This window comes from Artemia sp. Qi Xiang Cuo, chromosome 8, assembly GCF_049724085.1.
Source record: "Artemia sp. Qi Xiang Cuo chromosome 8, ASM4972408v1, whole genome shotgun sequence".
Taxonomy (NCBI): Eukaryota; Metazoa; Arthropoda; class Branchiopoda; order Anostraca; family Artemiidae; genus Artemia; species Artemia sp. Qi Xiang Cuo.
Genome location: NC_142801.1, coordinates 9,799,597 through 9,823,112, shown reverse-complemented (window position 1 = coordinate 9,823,112; position 23,516 = coordinate 9,799,597). Strand labels below are relative to the sequence as shown.

Here is a 23,516-nt window from a genome sequence, read left to right as displayed (position 1 = left end):
AGTAAATTGGAATTTGTTTTTTTTTTATGTGTTGTTTTTTGTAACCGAATGCCGTGGACATTTTATATGCTTTATTGGTTCCCTCTTTCGCACGCAAGGTTTCTTGTAAGAATTGGTTAGAATGAATGAATCACCTCCAGGTACACCTGATTTTAAGGAGTTGGAAAGTAAAAAAGTAAGTTTTGAAAGATATAATGAAATTTTGAGTGAGAACGTTGATCCTGGTGGATTCTGTCGGCTGGCATGTGAGGATTCAAGGTATGTGTTTTTGAGTGATGTCCCTTCGGAGAGCCGGGGGGATGAGAAGCAGATCAGTATTTTCCATATAAATTGCCAAGGGTTGAATTCCAGCTTTGATTTTATTAATGATATATCTAGTCTCTCTGTATTTCAGGTAATAGGCCTTACGGAAACCTGGCTTAACAAGCATAATTCTGAATTGCTGCGGATTCCTGGATACTCTTTATTCACCAAAAATCGGGAGCTTCGTCAACATGGGGGATTGGCAGCGTATGTTCGCTCGGATATTAAGGTAACGGTAAAAAGTGATATGTCGGTTTATAAAGAAATGGTATTTGAGTCGTGTTTGTTAAAGTTGTATATTTATAAAATACAAAGTTTTGTTATTTTTGCATAACGCCCACCATCGATTGCGTTTTATGAATTTTTTGACCTCCATGAGCAGCAGCTAGAGAAGATTCCAGTGGAGACCCCTTGTTTTTTGATGGGTGATTTAAACGTTGACCTAATTGATCCTGGTCAAAAGACTAATCTTCTATTAGATATGATGATTTCTTATGGCCTGATTCCGTCAATTAATGTAAGTACTCGAGTAACTGCGTCAACTGCGAAGTGCCTTGATAACATTTTTACAAATGTACCGTTTTCTAATCCGTGTGTCCTGGTTAGTGATACCTCGGACCACTTTGGTGTTTTTGGCTCATATTCAACATCGACGCAGACTTCTCCTTCGGTAAATGGCAGGTTTAATAAGATTACACAAGTACTGGATCCTAGTGCCCTCCGTGATTGTAAAAACAAAATAATGGATGTTAATTGGGATGAAGAGCTAGCTCTACCTGATCATGCTGATGCGAAGTTTGTGAAATTCTATAATAAACTGCATAATCTGCTGATTAGTTGCACTAAAGAGGTACGGAAAAGAGCTCGCAGAGAAATGCCTAAGAAGCCGTGGGTGACAAAAGGATTGCTCAGATCAATAAATCGAAGGGATTTGCTGTTTAAAAAGAAAATGTTACAACCTAGTGATGTTAATGAAAGGATATACAAAAACTACAGAAATGCATTAAATAGACTTTTGCGAAAAGCAAAGGAAGCTCATTATAAGAAAAAGTTTGGTGATGCAGCTGGAAACCCCAATAAAACATGGCGGATAATTAAACAGCTCATAAATCCTCCCCACACAGTCGCCCCGGATCAGATTATTGGTCGAGTAGGTGCAGAATTATGTGACCCGTCTGATATAGCCCAAGAATTTGTTGACCACTTCGCTACAGTTGGACATAATGTGGCTGAGGGAGTAAGAATAGTGGATGGCGACCGCCCTTTCCAACATTACCTTGGAAATAGCGAAACAGAATTTTCAGTTTACCTGAAACCGGTGACCGAGAGTGAAGTAAAAGAAATAATTTTCGACATGAAAAATAGTGCAGCTGGTAGTGACATTTTGTCTCTACGGATAATTAAATATCTGTGGCCAGCTATATCGCATGTATTAGTTAACCTAATAAATCTTTGTTTTAAACAGGGAGTATTTCCATCTTGTTTTAAGTTGGCACGAATTACACCGGTTCATAAGGAGGGTGATCACAGTGAGGTAAGTAACTATCGCCCGATTTCCGTTTTACCGGTCATGTCAAGACTTGTGGAAAAGTGCTTTTCCTGGAGGTTGTACCATTATTTAGAGTGCCATTCAATACTAACATCCACCCAGTTTGGATTCAGAAATGGACGCACGACCGAACAAGCTGTGGCTTATCTCTGTGGTGTTGTGAACACTGCCCTGGACCTTGGTTTTAAAGTGTCTACCATCTTTTTGGACATTATAAAAGCTTTCGACACTGTAGACCATGGTATATTGCTTGAAAAATGTGAATTTTATGGGATTAGAGGGCCTGCTCTTGATTTCCTACGTAGTTTTTTGTCTAATAGGCAGCAGTATGTGCGAATAAATGGATCTACTTCTTCCGTTGTAGATATGAAATGTGGTGTGCCACAAGGGTCCGTTCTTGGCCCCTTGCTATTTTTGATATTTGTAAATGATCTTGTACTGTCCCTGAAGGATGCGAAAACTAAAATGAGCGACATGTTTCACAGTGACAGTGACGTTACAGTACCTCTATTTGCCGATGATACTTCATTGATTTGCATTGCAAAAACAGAACGCCTTTTAGTTGAATTAATGACACAGTGTTTAGATCAAGTGTCTAGCTGGCTAAGAGTTAATAAAATAAAAGTAAACCCATCAAAGAGCAGTTTTGTAATATTTTCGCGTACATCTAATTACTACCCATGGATCCAAGAAGTGAGTTACCTGGAAGGTAAAGTTAAGCGTGATCAGTGTGTTAGATATTTGGGTATTATGCTAGATGAAACACTATCTTTTAGGAAACCTGTTGAAAAGGTGTCAGGAATCCTGTGCCGTAATCTGGGAATACTGCGTAAATTGAAACATGTATTACCCCCTTCTGTTCTTCGCACTTTGTATTTTTCTATTATACATCCACATATATTGTATTGCTCATCTATTTGGCTGAGTACGTTTCCATCAATTACTAATCGAGTTCGAGTGATCCAAAATAATGGAATCCGTGTGTTGACTGGTAAATCAAATCTTGTATCCGTTAGAGCTACCTATATTGATGTAAAAGTATTACCTGCTGCAGGCCTTAGAGATTTTTATAGCCTTCAATTTATGTTCAAATATAATAATGAATTATTACCGTCTTGCTTTTCAGGAATGCTAAAAGCTAGATCTTCGATTCATGATCAAGAAACTCGCCAAAGGGAAAATTTACATGCCCCGCTCGTGGTGTCTGCCAGGTCGACATTCTCGCCTATTTATAGGGGATTAAAGTTGTGGAATGGGGTTAATAAAGAGTTAAGAGAAATAGGGGATCTGAAGGAATTTAAAAATAAAAAAAAAGGAATGTTATATTATAAATATTATTTTTAAATTTTTTTTTTTTTTTTTTTAATGTTTTTTTTTTTTTATGTACCTGGAGGACAAGTATGGTGATTTTGTGATTGGTGGTAGGAACTGCGTGCGAAGGGGAATGATTTTTTCTTTTATTTTTTTTTTTTTTAGGCCTAGGTTGTATATTTCTGTTGTGAATATGAAATTTTGATATATGCCTACCCTTAGGACAACCTGACCCCAGGTTCTTGGGTCGGTAGTGAGTAAAATGTATTGTCCTTGTGTGTGTTAATAAATTACTATTACTATTATGTGGTTCAACTCTTGACAAATTGAGAATGTACCAAAACAGTTATTGTATAAGAAAAATGAATGAAGGACTCGCATCAAGTCTGCAAAAACAAGTGGATCGCACAAATTACCTATGTACATTCTGGACGACCCTTTAAATCATATTATGTCAGGAACGAAATCCAAGCGTTCTAAATTTTATATTCTACCACTCTATGTTATGTTTGGCATATTTTATTCTTTGAAAATTTAATATCTCAATAAATTAGGAATTTCTAAATAAATTATTATATAGCCTATGCTGCTTGACTTTCCGGATAGAAGCCTCTTTCCCCTCAATAAAAATTCTGGAGCTACGCCCCTGGGGGGGGGGGAGGTTACTCCATAGCAGCTCTTCACTCTGAGGAATATACTTGGACTAGTGGTGCGGTGATAGTTAGAAGAATAAAAAAGTTCAGATTTTCGAAATTGGCGAGGGAGTTAGTATACAGTTGCTTGGAAGTGAAAACTGACAAGCGGCCGAAAATAAGAGAAATCATCCACACCCATCCATGGTTCCATGATTACGTATCTTATTTTCCAGAAGAAAATAGAATCGAAAACAAAGAAGAAAAGGCGAAGGAGTTGAACCCAATGAACATCAAACAACAGAAAAAAAAACCAGTTTGTGACTATTCATATCTAAAAATGTTACGGAAGAATCAAGAACTTTTAGTGAGTACAAATTTGACAAAACTGCTCACAATTGCAGGAGCTAAGCGTTGGAGGCAAAAATATACCAATAACACCAGCATTTGGCAGGTAATACGGCTATGTGGTTCAGCTCTTGACAAATTGAGAGTGTACCAAAACAGTTATTGTATAAGAAAAATGAATGATGGACTCACATCAAGTCTGCAAAAACAAGTGGATCGCACAAATTACCTATGTACATTCTGGACGACCCTTTAAATCATATTATGTCAGGAATTGAATCCAAACGTTCTAAGTTTTATTTTCTACCACTCTATGTTGTGTTTGGTATATTTTATTCTTTGGAAATTTAATATCTAAATAAATTAGGAATTTCTAAATAAATTATTATATAGTCAATGCCGCTTGACTTTCCGGATAGAAGCCTCTTTCCCCTCAATAAAAATTCTGGAGCTACGCCCCTGGGGGGGGGGGGGGTTACTCCCTAGCAACTCTTCACTCTGAGGAATATACTTGGACTAGTGGTGCGGTGATAGTTAGAAGAATAAAAAAGTTCAGATTTTCGAAATTGGCGAGGGAGTTAGTATACAGTTGCTTGGAAGTGAAAACTGACAAGCGGCCGGAAATAAGAGAAATCATCCACACCCATCCATGGTTCCATGATTACGTATCTTATTTTCCAGAAGAAAATAGAATCGAAAACAAAGAAGAAAAGGCGAAGGAGTTGAACCCAATGAACATCAAACAACAGAAAAGAAACCCAGTTTGTGACTGTTCACATCTAAAAATGTTATGGAAGAATCAAGAACTTTTAGTGAGTACAAATTTGACAAAACTGCTCACAATTGCAGGAGCTAAGCGTTGGAGGCAAAAATATACCAATAACACCAGCATTTGGCAGGTAATACGGCTATGTGGTTCAACTCTTTGACAAATTGAGAGTGTACCAAAACAGTTATTGTATAAGAAAAATGAATGAAGGACTCGCATCAAGTCTGCAAAAACAAGTGGATCGCACAAATTACCTATGTACATTCTGGACGACCCTTTAAATCATATTATGTCAGGAATTGAATCCAAACGTTCTAAGTTTTATTTTCTACCACTCTATGTTGTGTTTGGTATATTTTATTCTTTGGAAATTTAATATCTAAATAAATTAGGAATTTCTAAATAAATTATTATATAGCCTATGCCGCTTGACTCTCCGGATAGAAGCCTCTTTCCCCTCAATAAAAATTCTGGAGCTTCGCCCCTTGGGGGGGGGGAGGTTACTCCCTAGCATCTCTTCACTCTGAGGAATATACTTGGACTAGTGGTGCGGTGATATTTAGAAGAATGAAAAAGTTCAGATTTTCGAAATTGGCGAGGGAGTTAGTATGCAGTTGTCAGGAAGTGAAAACTGACAAGCGGCCAGAAATAAGAGAAATCATCCACAGATATCCATGGTTCCATGATTACGTATCTTATTTTCCAGAAGAAAATAGAATCGAAAACAAAGAAGAAAAGGCAAAGGAGTTGAACCCAATGAACATCAAACAACAGAAAAGAAACCCAGTTTGTGACTGTTCACATCTAAAAATGTTATGGAAGAATCAAGAACTTTCAGTGAGTACAAATTTGACAAAACTGCTCACAATTGCAGGAGCTAAGCGTTGGAGGCAAAAATATACCAATAACACCAGCATTTGGCAGGTAATACGGCAATGTGGTTCAACTCTTGACAAATTGAGAGTGTACCAAAACAGTTATTGTATAAGAAAAATGAATGAAGGACTCGCATCAAGTCTGCAAAAACAAGTGGATCGCACAAATTACCTATGTACATTCTGGACGACCCTTTAAATCCTATTATGTTAGGAATTGAATCCAAGCGTTCTGAATTTTATATTCTACCACTCTATGTTATGTTTGGCATATTTTATTCTTTGGAAATTTAATATCTGAATAAATTAGGAATTTCTAAATAAATTATTATATAGCCAATGCCGCTTGACTTTCCGGATAGAAGCCTCTTTCCCCTAAATAAAAATTCGGGAGCTACGCCCCTGGGGGGGGGGGGGGAGGTTACTCCCTAGCAGCTCTTCACTCTGAGGAATATAGTACTTGGACTAGTGGTGCAGTGATAGTTAGAAGAATAAAAAAGTTCAGATTTTCGAAATTGGCGAGGGAGTTAGTATACAGTTGTTTGGAAGTGAAAACTGACAAGCGGCCGGAAATAAGAGAAATCATCCACACCCATCAATGGTTCCATGATTACGTATCTTATTTTCCAGAAGAAAATAAAATCGAAAACAAAGAAGAAAAGGCGAAGGAGTTGAACCCAATGAACATCAAACAACAGAAAAGAAACCCAGTTTGTGACTATTCACATCTAAAAATGTTATGGAAGAATCAAGAACTTTTAGTGGGTACAAATTTGACAAAACTGCTCACAATTGCAGGAGCTAAGCGTTGGAGGCAAAAATATACCAATAACACCAGCATTTGGCAGGTAATACGGCAATGTGGTTCAACTCTTGACAAACTGAGAGTGTACCAAAACAGTTATTGTATAAGGAAAATGAATGAAGGACTCGCATCAAGTCTGCAAAAACAAGTGGATCGCACAAATTACCTATGTACATTCTGGACGACCCTTTAAATCCTATTATGTCAGGAATTGAATCCAAACGTTCTAAGTTTTATTTTCTACCACTCTATGTTGTGTTTGGTATATTTTATTCTTTGGAAATTTAATATCTAAATAAATTAGGAATTTCTAAATAAATTATTATATAGCCTATGCCGCTTTACTCTCCGGATAGAAGCCTCTTTCCCCTCAATAAAAATTCTGGAGCTTCGCCCCTGGGGGGGGGGGGTTACTCCCTAGCATCTCTTCACTCTGAGGAATATACTTGGACTAGTGGTGCGGTGATATTTAGAAGAATGAAAAAGTTCAGATTTTCGAAATTGGCGTGGGAGTTAGTATGCAGTTGTTTGGAAGTGAAAACTGACAAGCGGCCAGAAATAAGAGAAATCAGCCACAGACATCCATGGTTCCATGATTACGTATCTTAATTTCCAGATGAAAATAGAATCAAAAACATAGAAGAAAAGGCAAAGGAGTTGAACCCAATGAACATCAAACAACACAAAAGAAACCCAGTTTGTTACTGCTCACATCTAAAAATGTTATGGAAGAATTAAGAACTTTTAGTGAGTACAAATTTGACAAAACTGCTCACAATGGCAGGAGCTAAGCGTTGGAGGCAAAAATATACCAATAACACCAGCATTTGGCAGGTAATACGGCAATGTGGTTCAACTCTTGACAAACTGAGAGTGTACCAAAACAGTTATTGTATAAGAAAAATGAATGAAGGACTCGCATCAAGTCTGCAAAAAAAAGTGGAATGCACAAATTACCTATGTACATTCTGGACGACCCTTTAAATCATATTATGTCAGGAATTGAATCCAAGCGTTCTAAATTTTATATTCTACCACTCTATGTTATGTTTGGTATATTTTATTTTTTGGAAATTTAATATCTAAATAAATTAGGAATTTCTAAATACATTATTATATAGCTTATGCCGCTTGACTCTCCGGATAGAAGTCTCTTTCCCCTCAATAAAAATTCTGGAGCTACGCCCCTGGGGGGGGGAGGTTACTCCCTAGCAGCTCTTCACTCAGAGGAATATACTTGGATTAGTGGTGCAGTGATATTTAGAAGAATGAAAAACTTTAGATTTTCGAAATTGGTGAGGGAGTTAGTATGCAGTTGTTTGGAAGTGAAAACTGACAAGCGGCCAGAAATAAGAGAAATCATCCACAGACATCCATGGTTCCAAGATTACGTATCTTATTTTCCAGAAGAAAATAGAATCGAAAACAAAAAAGGAAAGGTGAAGGAGTTGAACCCAATGAACATCAAACAACAGAAAAGAAACCCAGTTTGTGACTGTTCACATCTAAAAATGTTATGGAAGAATCAAGAACTTTTAGTGAGTACAAATTTGACAAAACTGCTCACAATTGCAGGAGCTAAGCGTTGGAGGCAAAAATATACCAATAACACCAGCATTTGGCAGGTAATACGGCAATGTGGTTCAACTCTTGACAAATTGAGAGCCGTTGTTTATTCTAATACCCCTTCCACACCCACCATTTCCCCAAACACATCCAATCAAAATTTGGAGATAGCAATTTTGTTCAACATAGTTGATTTCCACACAGAAATTATGTTTTTGAGGAGGAAACTCCCCCCACCGCCCTCAGGGCAAGAGTTGTAAGTTATGCCCTGGGGCATATAAGGTTTTTATAGAAAGCTTTGTTGTAGAAAGTTAAAAAAGGGCTTGTTTGATTGGAAATTCAAAGGGCTAGTGCCCTTTTTAATAGTCAAAAGTGATTTGAAGGCAACTAACCCCCCTCTCACTCCCACCTTTTCCCCAAACACTTTAATCAAAATTTTGAGATAGCCATTTTGTTCAATGTAGTTGAAAGTTCTGAAAATGTGGTCTTTGAGGATGACAACCCCCCCCCCCCACAGCCCTCAGGGCAAGGGTTATAAGTTATGCCCTGGGGGCATATAAGGTTTTCATAGAAAGTTTTGTTGTAGAAACTTCAAAAAGGGCTCATTTGATTGGAAATTGAAATGGTTAGTGCCCTTTTTAATAGTCAAAAGGAATTGGAGGGCAACTAACCCTCCTCTCATACCCACCATTTATCCAAACACATCTGATCAAAATTTAGAAATAGCCATTTTGTTCAACGTAGTTGAAAGTTCTGGAAATAAGGTCTTTGAGGATGATAACCCCCTCAGAGCCCTCAGGGCAAGGGTTATAAGCATGCCGTGGGGGCATATAAGGTTTTTATTGAAAGCTTTGCTGAAGAAACTTGAAATAGGGCTCATTTGATTGGAAATTCAAAGGGCTAATGTCCTTTCTAATAGTTGAAAGTAATTGGAGGGCAACTAACCCCCCTCTCAGCCCACCTTTTCCCCAAACACATCCAATCAAAATTTTTAGATAGTCCTTTTGTTTAACGTAGTTGAAAGTTTAGGAAATTAGGTCTTTAAGGATGACAACCCCCTCCCACAGCCCTCAGGGCAAGGGTTGAAAGTTATGCCCTGGAGGCATATGTTTTTTTGGAAAGTGTTGTTGTAGAAACTTCAAAAGGGCTCATTCAATTGGAAATTGAAATGGCTAGTGCCCTTTTTAATAGTCGAGAGTAATTGGAGGGCAAATAACCCCCCTCTCATGCCCACCATTTCCCCAAAACACATAAAATAAAAATTTTGAGATAGCCATTTTTTTTCAACATAAATGAAAGTTCTGGAAATTAGGTCTTTGAGCATGAACCCCCCCCCCCCCCACAGCCCTCAGGGCAAGGATTGTAAGTTATGCCCTGGGGGCATATAAGGTTTTTATAGAAAGAGTTGTTGTACAAACTTCAAAAAGGCGTCATTTGACTGGAAATCTAAAGGGCTAGTTCCGTTTTTAAGTGTCGAAAGTGACTGGAGGGCAACCAAGCCCCGTCTCACACCCACCATTTCCCCAAACACATTCAATAAAAATTTGAGATATTCATTTTGTTCAACATAGTTGAAAGTTCTGGAAATTAGGTCTTTGACGATGACAACCCTCCCCCCACAACCCTCAGGGCAAGGGTTGTAAGTTATGCCCTGGGGGCATATAAGGTTTTTATAGACAGTTTTGTTGTAGAAACTTCAAAAAGGGCACATTTGATTGGAAATTGAAAGGGCTAGTGCCCTTTTTAATAGTCAAAAGTAACTGAAAGTTCTGGAAATTATGTATTTGAGGATGACAAAACCCCCTAGAGCCCCCAAGGCAAAGGTTGTAAGTTATACCCTGGGAGTATATAAGGTCTTTATAGATAGCGTTGTCGTAAAAACTTCAAAAAGGGCTCATTTAATTGGAAATTGAGAGGGCTAGTGCCCTTTTTAATAGTCAAAAGTGATGGGAGGGTAACTAACCCCCTCTCATGCCCACCATTTCCAAAACACATTCAATTAAAATTTTGTTATAGCCATTTCGTTCAACGTAGTTGAAAGCTCTGGAATTTAGGTCTTAGAGGATGACACTCCCCCAGAGCCCTCAGGGCTAAATTTGTAAGTTATACCCTGGGGGCATATAAGGTTTTTATTGAAAGCTTTGTTGTAGAAACTTAAAAAAGGGCTCATTTGATTGAAATTCAAAGGGCTAGTGCCCTTTTTATTAGTCAAAAGTGATTGGAGGGCAACTAAACCCCCTCTCATGGTTATTTTGGGCATGTTCATTTTTTAATGTAATTTAAATAAAACATGTTACAGTCAGCATTACTAAAATAAAAAATTCCAGCGTACAAACCTTTTTAATAGTTGAAGTGATTGGAGGGCAATTAATGCCCCTCTCATGCCCACCATTTCCCAAAACACATCCAATCAAAATTAGTCTAATAAAAAAATTAGTCAAAAATAGTCTAAAGTTCTGGAGATCAGGTCTTTGCCAGCATTGTCATAGAAACTTCAAAAAGGACTCATTCAACTGTGAATTGAGAGGGCTAGTGCCCTTATTAATAGTCAAAGGTGATTCTGATCAACAATTTGATATATCCATTTTGTTCAATGTAGTTGAAGGTTCTGGAAATTATGCTTTGAGTATGACAATCCCCTCACAGCCCTCAGGGCTAAGGTTGTAAGTCATGCCCTGGGGCCATATAATGTTTTTATAGAAAGTGTTGACATAAAACTAAAGGGCTCTTTTGGTTGGAAATTGAGAGGGCTATTGGCCTTTCTAATAGTCGAAAGCAATCGGAGGGAGAATCACCCCCCCTCCCTACGCCCATCATTTCCCCAAACATTTCCAATCAACATTTTGATATGGCAATTTTGTTCAATGTAGTTGAAAGGTCTGTAAATTATATCTTTGAGGATGACAACCCTCACCCTATAGCCCTCAGGACAAGGGTCGTGAGTTATGCTCTTGGGGCATATAAGGTTTTTGTAGAAAGTTTTGTTGTAGAAGCTTCAAAAAGGGCTCATTCAATTGGAAATTGAGAGACTAGTGCCTTTTTTATAGGTTGAAAGTGATCAGAGAGCAAATTTTGATATAGCCATTTTGTTCAGCCCATCAGAAAGGTCTGGAAACTATGACTTGAGGATAACAAATCCCCCCAGCCCTAAGGGGAAGGGGTGAAAGTTATGCCCTGGGAACATTTAGGGTTTATAAAAAAAATTGGTCATATAAACTTTGGAGGGGGCTCATTGGATTGGTAATCAGATGCTCTAGTGGTCTCTTTAAGAGTCAGTGATCAGAGGGCAGCTGCCTCCTCCACCCTACACACAAGTTGTATTGTCCTGAAATGTGTCTAATAGAAATTTTGAGATAGCCATTCTATTTGAAATAGCCTAAATATCATATAACAAGGCTTTTGGGGTTGAAACAAAATTCAGAGATTATGGGCAAGGGTTGTAAGTTATGCCCAGGGGGTAATTAAGGTTTTTATGGAGGGGATGGTGTTTAACTTCAGAAGAGGCTAAGTTTTCTCCCTAAAAAAGACAAAGTCAACACAAAACAAACAAAAATTAATCAAAAAAACTTTTTGCACAAAATAAGTTTTTCAAAAATAAAGTAAAGAACTCCATTAAACCAAAAATGAACAAAAATAGAACCAAATATTCTACCAAGCATACAAGTACCACAAATAATTATTAATAAATAAATGAAACCCAAAACAAAAAGAAATTAAAATAAGTTAAACTCAAAACAAGCAAAAATTAATCTGAGTTGTGTTCTGAGCCCTATGCTTTCTAAAAGCCAGAATATAATCTGTACTTTACTGAAAAAAATTCTTCTAAATGTTTTCACTTTTATAGCTTTAAGAAATCAAAAATAAATTAAGATTTTAAGGAATAAATATCAGCATGTGTGTATTAAACTGACAACAGGGGCGTTGTTTGGGAGGGACAAGGGGGAGGCATTTGCCCCTCCAACAATGTGGAGAAAAATGTATTATATAGACCATGCTACTTGAATATCTGGATCTTGACCCCTCTTGCCCCCAAATGAAAATGCTGTAGATTTGCTCCTGACTGACAATGCACCTTTTTCTCAGTAAATTCATTTGCATTTTTTTCAGTGATGACAGGGACTCATTGACTCAATTGCATCCCATTCTGTCTTCCATAGTTTGAATGGATCAACTCTTGTCAACAGCAATCTTAAAGGCATAAAAGGAGGGAGCCATGACAGCAGTATCAGGAAGATTTTTCCAATATTCAATAACTATATTAGAGAAGTGGTGGTTGCTGACTCTGGTATCTGCCCTCTTCCAGGACAATTTCTTACTATGCCCCCTTGTCCTGGAGGAGTCATCAAATTAAAAGGGCTTTAGACACAGGGCAATTCTTACTTCATAATATACAGAAAAGTTGTAGTTAATAACAGTTTAAAGGGCTTTTACCATGACAATTTGATAAGTATGCAGTTTTCAACATAATTTAGCTAAAGTGAAAGTGAATACACCACTTGATCTTTTTATATTCTTTGATAATTCATTAACTGCTTATAGTGTAAATTGCATTACAAGCCCTTAAAGGGATAAAATGACTCAATACAGCCCATAAGAACAAAAAATTTAGAAAAACAATTCCAAAAAACTGGCTAGTGATAAAAAATTGTCATTTGTAGCTGATCCTGGAATGATAATCATTATTTCCATTAGTCTTAATAGTAAAATGTCATTATGAAAACAAATTTGCTGAAATTTCCAAAAGATCCAGAAGCCCCTAAAAATGACATCAGTTTTGATGTGATTTAATTTTTGAGAAGTTTTAGGCTGCTTTTAAAAATTCCAGCAAACTTGATTTCAGAGTAACTTTTAACTATTAAGACATAGGAAAATAATATTTACCATTCCTGAATCAGCTACAAATGGCAATTTTTCTGGTAAAATTCTAGTTTAGCTACTTTTTGCTATCTTGGAAAGGGGTTAGGTTAGGAAAATGAAACTTTCATGGATGATTCTACAGACTAAAGTATGTCCTGGGAAGGTATTTTGAAGTACCTACTGCTAATCCTTCTTCTTCTAGAAGGCTGACCTTTGATTACCTTTAAAATCTTTTGTGTTATAAAATTGAAACCTTGCAAAATAGATTGTCTGCTTGAATAAAGCACAAAAAAACTGTTTTCAGATTCAGAACTTTGCTCAATCCCAATTTATGAGGTTTTAAAGATTCCCATATACATATCCCTAAATTTAGAAAGAAAAAAAACTGATCAATATGGCTTAAAATTCTACTCAAAACAATAGCAATTGCATTTTCAGAACTAAAACCAGAGAAAAAGAAACTGGTAACTGAAAATTAAGATAAAATGTTGTTTTGTCAAAGTTTTAATTGGTAGCCTATAGGCCTAGACCTGTGATCTATCCTAGGCACATTTCTAAGACTAGAAATCAGAAGAGGGTTAACATGGAAGCTTGGCAATGCCTTCCTAAGGTATGTTTTTGGTCTGGATTCATTACTATGAGTTTTATTTTCCTAGCCTAACCCCTTTCTAAAATAACAAAAAGTAGCTAAACTAGAATTTTACTAGAAAACTTGCCATTTGTAGCTGATTCAGGAATGGTGAATATTATTTTCCTAATGCATCAAGCTTTCTATTCACTTTCTTCCAAGTTAAATTAGGCCTATATGAATATGTATAAATTCCCCATTGGCCTAACCCATTTAGAAAATTACCAGGCTATTTATCAGAACATTCAATTAAACTACATCCCAGCTCTCTTTCAGTTTCAGTATTGGCTAAGATTTTCTCGAAATTTGAAGAAGGAAAATGTTGTGCAATGAATACACTTTCCTTGCTGTCACAGAGCTTATTCAGAGAATTACCTAATTCCAGACAATTTTGATTTATTTTTCCTATAGATTTTGATTATTTAAATATTTCTATGCAGCAAAGATCATTTTAAGAATTTGTAGCTAGCACTACATTCGCTATTAACAAATGATGTTTCTTTTACCTATTACGTATATTTCTCATTAAGTAATATTTCTGAGCAAATTAGAGTCTGATTTGCTTTGTGTAGGCATTGTTACTCCTGCATTGAAAAAATATTACAAAACCACAGCTCCCTTTGAGTGTAGCTCGTAGTGTGAACACCTGTTCTCTGTAAGATTTTTGAATTACTTGTCATCGAACATATCAATTAAATCGCCTTTGTTTTGCTAGTGATGCCTGATTTGGTTTCAAAATGGGACGCTCAGCTCAGAAAGCACGCTCATCGTTGAATTGTTGAATTTGTTGTTATTTCCCAGTCAACCGAAGCCCAACCAGTTGCTATTGAGTTCATTTAATAGCAGTTTCGACAGATCTATTGTTATTCCCTTACATAAAAAGAGGCAACGCACTAGCGTTAAGTTTAGTAGAGAGATATGAGCCTTCAATGTAGGTTTTTTTTTCAACCACTTTATATGAAAAGTGGAGTCGCAGAAATGTGGGAAGGGCTCAGTTCATTGGAAATTGAAAGTTCCAGTGCGTTTTTAAGGGTTAAAGTAATTGGTGTGCAGCCAAACCCCTCACATTCCCTTTTTGTTATCCAGCCCCATCCCAACGTTTGCCGGATATGAACTCTGAGCTAGCCATTTTGTTCGTAATCAACGAAAGGTCTAACACATTTGCCTCATGGAGTAACAGGACCACCAAAGCTCCTAGGGCAAGGCCAGCAAATTTTGATAATTGCCAATTGTTTACAGGTAGTTCTTAGAGTGAAAAAGGGACTATAATTGATTTTGTATCTTCAATAGACTCGAAAATTTTTAGGATGGTTCCTTGGACCAAGGAGAACTTGGTCTTTGGTCCACCGATTAGTTAAAAACTTTTAACCATAAGCCTCTGGCCCAAGAAAACCCTATGTTAAAAAAGAATGTCAGGGGAAGCACAAACCCTTCGAAATTGTGTTGAAAAAAGGTCCAATAAACTGTTTTTCCAATAATCTTAGGTTTATATGTTTAAGCCTTTGGGCCAAGGTGACCATAATGGAAACAAAAACTTCAAAGAAAATTTTGCTTTGCCTGATAATGAAGCCAAAAAACGGTCAGTAACTTTTGTTTCTGAGTGACTCGAACCTTAAAACCGTTAGTGCCTCCACCAAAGGCACCTTATAGCACAAACCAATTTTATTTTGGGGGCTAAAAAAGGGGCTTAAAAAAGGCCAACAAAATTGTTTCTTTCTGAATAGCTTGAGACTTGAGGCCATAAATTCTTGGACCAAATAGACCTTACTGTAGGCTATAAAAAAGAACTTAACTTGGGGGCACTCCTTCTCAAAATTGCGGATTAAAATTGTCATTTATTGGCTTAAAACTTTCAAGGACCGTAGCCTGGACAAAAAGGACCACACAATTTGGCTTGGATGGGAGCAGGGTGAATGGTGACTAGGAATTGGGTAAAAAATTTGTCGTCTCTGATCAGTTTGAACCTTACAGTCGTAAGGACCGGGGTCCAAGGGAGACGATTTTAGTTCGGGAGCATGGGCCACAAAAGGGCATTTTTTCAAACAGGTTGAAACTTATATCTTGAAGTCCTTGGGCCATTGGCCTTGTCCGACCGTAAACTGTAGCAATAAGCATATAAGAACTTTTTTTTTGCGTTTTTGAAAAAAAATACCCCCAATCCCTGAAAAAAAATCCTGGGCATGTCCTTGATTATAGTTTATAATTTCTGTTCGTTTTGGGTTTAATTTACTTACTCACAATCAATTCTGTTCGTATCAAGTTCGAATTGTTGTAAAATCAATAAAAAAACCTTTCTTCACAGAAATAGTTTTTCAAAGAAAATTATAGAGCTACATTAAACCAAAGACGATCAGAAATAAAGTCAAACAAAAATTCAAGCGTACAGCATTAATCACTATCAATAAGTAACTGAAACCAAAAAACGAACAGACATTACCACACACAGGAGGAAGAATAACGCCCCTTATGCCTTGTAAAGATCAGAACGTCATTCGCAGTTTACTGAAAACAGTTTTACCGCTTTTGCAAGTTCTTATTTGATTTACGTATGACGATGTAAAACACGTATATTAATAAAATAATATAATGTTCTGGAATTTTTTGGGCTGTCGACATCAGAATCGAGAAGTTTTGGGGACGTTGAAGGTCTAGTTATGGTCTTATCGAGGCTACCGTGTATTCGTTGAATATCTCTCTAAATGTTTAGGAATACCATCATATTCTTTTGTATGGGGTTATTTGCCTAGGCTCATTGCTATTAATAATTGCGTGAAATCTGTGACCCTTTGTCTTTTATGTGCCATACTCTGCTTAGCGTCGTGAGTTGTGAGATAGAAAATAAATAGTGATAGTTGTGAGATAGAAAAATAGAGTTGTGAGAAAGTCAAACTTTAGTCCCCTCCTCAACGCCTCGCTCTTTACGCTAAAGTTTGGCTTTCTCACAACTCTATTTTTTTAAACAATGAAAAACTTTGGCGTAAAGAGCGAGGCGTTGAGGAAGGGACAGCCCCTTTCATATACGGAATAATTTCTGTTCGTTTTAAGTTTTAACGTCGTTCCTTACTTTCAGTTAAAAAAACTTTTTTTTTATTTAATTTTTGAACGTTTTTGAATTAATGCAGGTTTTGATTTTGGCTCACCGTACGTCTGTATACTTCCCAATAACCAATACTATATGTTAACATTGGTTGAAGTTCATAACTTTCAGCCCTCCCCCCAGGGACTTCGGGGGATTAAGTCATCCTAAAAGACATATTTATCATATTTTCGACCATGCTGAACAAAATGGCTATCTCAAAATTTTTGATCGGGTGACTTTGGGAAAAAAATAGCGTGGGAAGGTGCTTAGTTGCCATCTATTTTTTTGGTAACATAAAAAGGGCACTGGAACTTTTAATTTTCGTCTGAATGAGCCCTCTCGCGATATTCTAGAACCACTGGGTCAATACGATCACCACTGGGAAAAAAAACACACAGAAAAAAGCAAAAAAACAAATAAACACGCATCCGTGATCTTTCTTCTGGCAAATAATGCAAAATTCCACATTTTTGTAGATAGGAGCTTGAAACCTCTGCAGTAGGATTCTCTGATACGCTGAATATGATGGTGTGATTTTCATTATGGTTCTATAGCTTTTAGTGTTCCTTTCCCCCATTTTTCAAAAATCAGCCAAGTTTTCTCAGGCGCGTAACTTTTGACAGGTAAGATTAAACTTGATGAAACTTATATATTTGAAATCAGCATTAAAATCTGATTCTTTTGATGTATATATTGGTATCTTGTTTCGTTTTCTACAGTTTCGGTTACCATTGAGCCGGGTCGCTCCTTACTTACAGTTCGTTACCACGAACGGTTTGAAACAGTTTTACCGCTTTTGCAAGTTCTTAGTTGGTTTACGTATTAGGATGTAAAACATGTATATTGGAAAAAATATAATGTGATATAAATTTTAGTGCTGCTCACATCAGAATTGAGGAGTTTTAGGGGCGTTGTGGTCTCATCGAGGCTACCCTGTATTCGCTGGATTGCCTCTCTAAATTTCTAGGAATACCATCAACTTCTTTTGTGTGGGTTTGTTTGCCTAGGCTGATTGCTATTAATAATTGCGCGAAATCTTTACCCCTTTTTTATGCCATACTCGGCTTAGCGTCTGCATATTTATTTTGCAGATAATACAACTAATTAACTATGGTTGCACCAAAGTAACTCTACTGCACCACGAGGCCGAGAATATTCCTTAGAGTGAAGAGCTGCTAGGGGTAACTCCTCCCCTCTTAAGCTACGCCCAAGAATTTACCAACTGCGTTTTTTTTTTTCAAATTTATAAACCAACTCTTGTATATAGCCCAGGAGCATATCCAGGCAATTAGGGGATTGGAACTGGAATGTAGTTCTAATCCCAAATTCCCTAATTCCAAGCTGTGGAAGGAAAACGACTGTGAAAATCCAGTATAAAAAAAAATTCTGACAAAAACCCATATTTTATAATTATAGTGTATGGTTCAGAAATAGATTTGAATTAAAATTACTATATTTTTAAGTATAAAATTATTTTGAAGCTTCATATTTCTTAATCTTAGGCTTGATTATTATTTTCAGTTTTGTTCCGATTAACTTTGATTGTCGAGCAAACTTAACTTTCTATTCATTAATTTAAAACACTTTTTCCATAAAACGAGTTTTCGAAGAAAACTAAAGAACTACATTAAACCAAAAATGTTCAGAAATAAAATAATTTATTTTATGCAAAAATAGTATTGTTTAATTTAGTTTTATACCTCCTCTAGTTGACCTGAAAAATAAAACTTAACACCATTCCAAAAAATTATGTCTATACTCTTTGACAACCTGGATACACTCTTTTGATTTAGTTAAACTGTAAGAGCAGAAGTAGTAATATTCGTAGCCATAAAAATTTCAACTTAACAACCTCATTCGTTCTTGGGATACTACTTATGTTACCCAATCAACCCCTGGTGTATAAAAGCAAGCACACACTAGAAAATAGGGGAAATTAAAATAGGGGAGGCCACGGATTCAATGGTCTCAGTTTGGACCTTTAAATCATACAGATTGAAAATCCTTTCAGAGATCTTCTGGGCTTAATATTTGAACCAATCCCAGAAAATCTCGTAAAACAAACAAAAAGACAAGTGTGATAAGATGCAGGGAAAATGGATATGTATGATAATCTACACTCCCAACTGCATGTTGGGAATTTCTCTATTTTTTTACCTTATTTCGAGTGCAAAAGTAAGTACCAAATTTTAGCGCAAAAATAAACACATATTTATTTTTTTTGTAATCTCGTAAGTTTGAGAAAAAATTATCCCATTTTTCCCCCTAAAATTTGATAATTTAAACAAAACCATGCCCCTGAATTTGCGTAACCTACATAAGATAACAAAGATGCCTAATATTATGCCTAATATATGCCTAATATTAACAAATATATGTAAATCTTATTTATTATGTAACTTAATTTCCAAAGAACAAAATATACCAAACATAACATAGAGTGGTAGAATATAAATTTTAGAACGCTTGGATTCAATTCCTGACATGATATGATTTAAAGGGTCGTCCAGAATTCACATAGGTAATTCGTGCGATCCACTTGTTTTCGCAGTCTTGATGCGATTCCTCCATTCATGCTTCGTATACAATATTTTTTTTTTCTTATTTTTTTTTTTTATCTTAAAGAAAAAAAATCTTACTTACTAGGGCCCCTTGTCAAAAATTTTCCTATTGAGATCTAATCCCCAAAAAATAAAGAAATTAAAGAAATAACTATTGGATACCTAAAAAATTTGGATGTTAAAGCTAAAAACGTAAACAGATAAAAGAAAAATCTCTTCTGTGTGTTTGGTCGAATGAATTTAACCCAACGACTTTAACAATCATTGAATGAGGTCTGAAGTCAAATTAGTTATCCACAGTAATTACTGTGAAAACATAAAATCGACAAAATATTGGTATATATTTCATGTTTTCAGTACATCATGTACATCAATAATAATCATGTTTTCAGTAAAGCACTATCTTTTGGTGAGTTCTAGGCGTTTACCCCCCCCCCCCCCGAGGATTTTCCGGGGAGGTAGTCGCGGGGGGTTTAAACGCCAGCCATCCTTTGGGTGGTGCTACAATTATAGCTAAATATAAGCAGTCGCCATATATACTAATTTTTTAGATATATGTTATATGGGCTTCGATCCGACAATTTATCTCCGTTTTCAGCTTTAGTGTCGTTCTTTACCTTCAGCAGAAAATTTTTGTCTTTGTTGTTAATTTCTGCTCCTTTTTCAGACAACAGAACAACTGCCCCATCTATAACTGAAGACTTCTCTCTTCTTTTGCGTATCTCCAGTGTATAGTTCTATGGTTTATTGGGAAAATACAAAGACAATATTGACCCCCTTGTTCAGCAAAATGTACCAAAGTTTTGTAGCTAATTGGCTAAAAGCTGAAGTTGAACCCCTCTTTGATCCTCATCAGTACGGTAACAGAAAGAATACTTCAACATCCGATTATCTAGTCAGTCTTTTATATTTTTTAAAGCATGATTATGAGCCTGGTAAATGGCTAAACTTAATAACAATTGATTTTAAAAAGGGTTTTGATTTTATTGATCATAACATTTTAATTTCTAAGCTTCTTATTGATTTTAGAGATAATCCTGCTGGTGTGAAAATCATTCAGAGTTTTTCAATAAATAGATTCCAAATTTTATAATATAAGAAGTTTTTCTTTGAACCTGAGCCAGTTTTTTGTGGTGTACCTCAATGTACCATTCTGGGTCCTATTCTTTTTCTAGTTATGATTAATCATATTGCTAGTGATTATGAAGACCGCTGGAAATATGTTGATGACATTACCCTTAGAGAAATGTATGAAGCAAATGATTGTAGCAAAGCTCAAATTTTAATTGATAAAATGAAGACTAAAGCTTCCAGTTCAAATATGACGGTAATGACAGTAAATCTTCTATTTTAATTATTTTATTTTTTAAATTCTTCTGAATCAAAATTTCTACCAACTAACTCTGATGCTCTTAAAGTCAGGATGATTAAACTCTTGGGAATTATTATTACCAGTGATTTAAAATGGGAAGCAAATACATCTATTCTAGTAAAAAGGGGTAATGCTGGGCTGCAGGTGCTCAAGCTTATGTCGAAACATGGCACCCCTCCAGATCACCTCCTCAGAATATTTACATGTTTATTCGCCCAATTCTTGAATATGCAGCTTCTGTATAGTATTTTGGACTGACGGCTGAGCAAAGCGCCAGGCTCGAAAGAGTTCAGAAAAGAGCTGTAATGATAGTATTGAAGCAGGCAGAAATGTCGTATGAAGAGCTGCTGACAAAGTTTAAAATCCAAACTCTGAAAACAGAAGAGAGAAACTCTGTGTGGATTTCGGAAAAAAATCTCTGATCCGCCCAATCCACAAAACCCTTTACCCCCCCTCAATTCACAAAAAAACAAATCCCGCACAGGGTTGCAGTGCTTGTCAAGAAACTTCACCCGGTATGCTGTGCTCATCAGCGGTTAGCGAAAAGTTTTATACCTACTTTTGTAAAAATAAATAACGAAAATAAGAAGGATTGATTAGTGTTTTTATGTATTTGCTTTTTAATGTGACTATACCAAAGAAATTTGGCAGTGGGAAGAAAATTTTGGTGAAAATAAAACTTTATCTATCTATCTAACAGGTTTCTCAGCTCTTTTTTTAATATGGCAAACAGAGTAAGGTACACTTGTTAAGTGAAACTTTCAGAGCTCTTCTGAGCTTTATATTTGAACCAATCCCAGAAAGTCTCTTAAAACAAACCAAAATACAAGTGTAATAAGATGGAGGAAAAGGGGGAAATGTATGATAATCTGTACTCCCTAACGCATGTTGGGAGTTTTCCTATTTCTTTATTTCTTTTTTTTTACTTTATTTCGACTGCAAAAGTAAGTACCCAATTTTAGTGCAAAAATAAACAAATATTTATTTTTTTTGTAAACAATCTCGTAAGTTTGAGAAAAGATTATCCCATTTTTTCCCCTAAAATTTGATAATCTTAACAAAACCATGTCCCTGAATTTGCGTAACTTACATAAGATAACAAAAGTGTGTCTAATATTAAGAAATATATGTAAATTTTATTTAGTATATAACTTAACTTCCAAAGAACAAAATATATCAAACATAACAGAATATAAATTTTAGGACGCTTGGATTCATTTCTCGACATGATGTGATTTAAAGGGTCGTCCAGAATTGACATAAGTAATTGGCGCGATCCACTTGTTTTCCCAGACTTGATGCGATTCCTCCATTCATACTACTTATACAACTACTGTTTTGGTAAACTCTCAATTTGTCAAGGGTTGAGCTGCATTGCCTTATTGCCTGCCAAATGTTGGCGTTCTTGGTATATTTTTGCCTCCAAGGCTTAGCTCCTGCAATTGTGAGGAGTTTTGTCAAATTTGTACTCACTAAAAGTTCTTGATTCTTCCATAATCTTTTTAGATGTGAACAGTCACAAACTGGGTTTATTTTCTGTTGTTTGATGTTCATTGGGATGAACTCTTTCGCGTTTTCTTCTTTGTTTTCGATTCTAGGAAAATTAGATACATAATCATGGAACCATGGATGTCTGTGTATGATTTCTCTTATTTCTGGCCGCTTGTCAGTTTTCACTTCCAAACAACTGCATACTAACTCCCACGCCAATTTCGAAAATCTTAACTTTTTCATCCTTCTAAATATCACCTTTTTAACGTTGTAAGACCGTAGACCCAATTCAAATGGTTCTGCCCCAATCAGGATTGATCCGAGAATTATTCCAAGCGACCAAGATGTTACTGTATCAAACATATAATTCAACAAATCTTCTTCAACTTCGGGAGGAACGTATCCCTCACTGTAGAAATAATTTAGGTCATCCAATGACGTAGCAGAACCAAAGTCAATTATCGTAACAGTGTATGAATCATCCACCAGAACATTGTCGCACTTTAAATCTTTATAGGCAATTCCAGCATTTTCCATGTTTAAGACTGCACAGACTAATTGTGTGAAAACGTACGCAGCTGTGGATTCATCTAGGCTTCCATATTCTTCAATACATTCACGTAGAGTCATTGACGTCTCGTTATATTCCGTTATAATCCAGCATCCCTCTCTCTCCACAAAATAATCAACCATTTTTAGACATCCGTCGATATACTTCACTTTGTCTAAGAAGTAAACTTCGTCTGGCACAAATTCACCCTTTTTAGATTTTTGAGGTAAGGGGATTTATCCTTAATAAATTTTGCAGCTACTTTCTTATAGTCGTGTCGTCTTTTCGCAACAAAAACCTTTCCTTGAGCACCTTCTCCTAGAACAGTATCCGTCAAAATATACTGGTTATGAAACCGACTGACTACTCTTTTCTTAATGAGTGACATACTTGATTTAGCTCTTCAAAACTTTCATTAATGAGGTGATTTGAGTCTAGGCACACGTATATAATGCCTAAATGACGTCATATGACCACACGTCATGCCGTTTTAATACCACGGCTATAGAAAAGGTCTGGTGATGACGTCATTATCATGCCAGTTGAACCTGTATGACGTCATGAAAAAATGAGGGCCATTCTCTCCAAAAGAAAACCCATACTTACTAGGGCCCCTTGTCAAAAATTTTCCTATTGAGATCTAATCCCCCAAAAATCAGTAAATTAAAGAAATAACTATTGGATACCTAAAAAATTTGGATGTTAAAGCTAAAAACGTAAACAGATAAAAGAAAAATCTCTTCTGTGTGTTTGGTCGAATGAATTTATCCCAACGACTTTAACAATCATTGAATGAGGTGTGAAGTCAAATTAGTTATCC

General features: G+C 36.2%; 1 protein-coding gene and 1 pseudogene across 1 annotated transcript in view; both read right to left on the bottom strand.

The window, feature by feature from the left end:
- The window catches only part of LOC148949147 (transmembrane protein 62-like), a 194,378-nt gene extending 180,493 nt beyond the window's left edge, over positions 1-13,885 (bottom strand). The window contains exon 1 of the mRNA XM_089092848.1: positions 13,869-13,885. The gene's annotated coding sequence lies outside the window, so the exon portion shown is untranslated. The remainder of the gene's footprint in view (positions 1-13,868) is intronic.
- Positions 13,886-21,891: 8,006 nt separating this feature from the next.
- LOC148949146 (serine/threonine-protein kinase pim-2-like) lies at positions 21,892-23,084 on the bottom strand (annotated as a pseudogene).
- Positions 23,085-23,516: the final 432 nt, after the last annotated feature.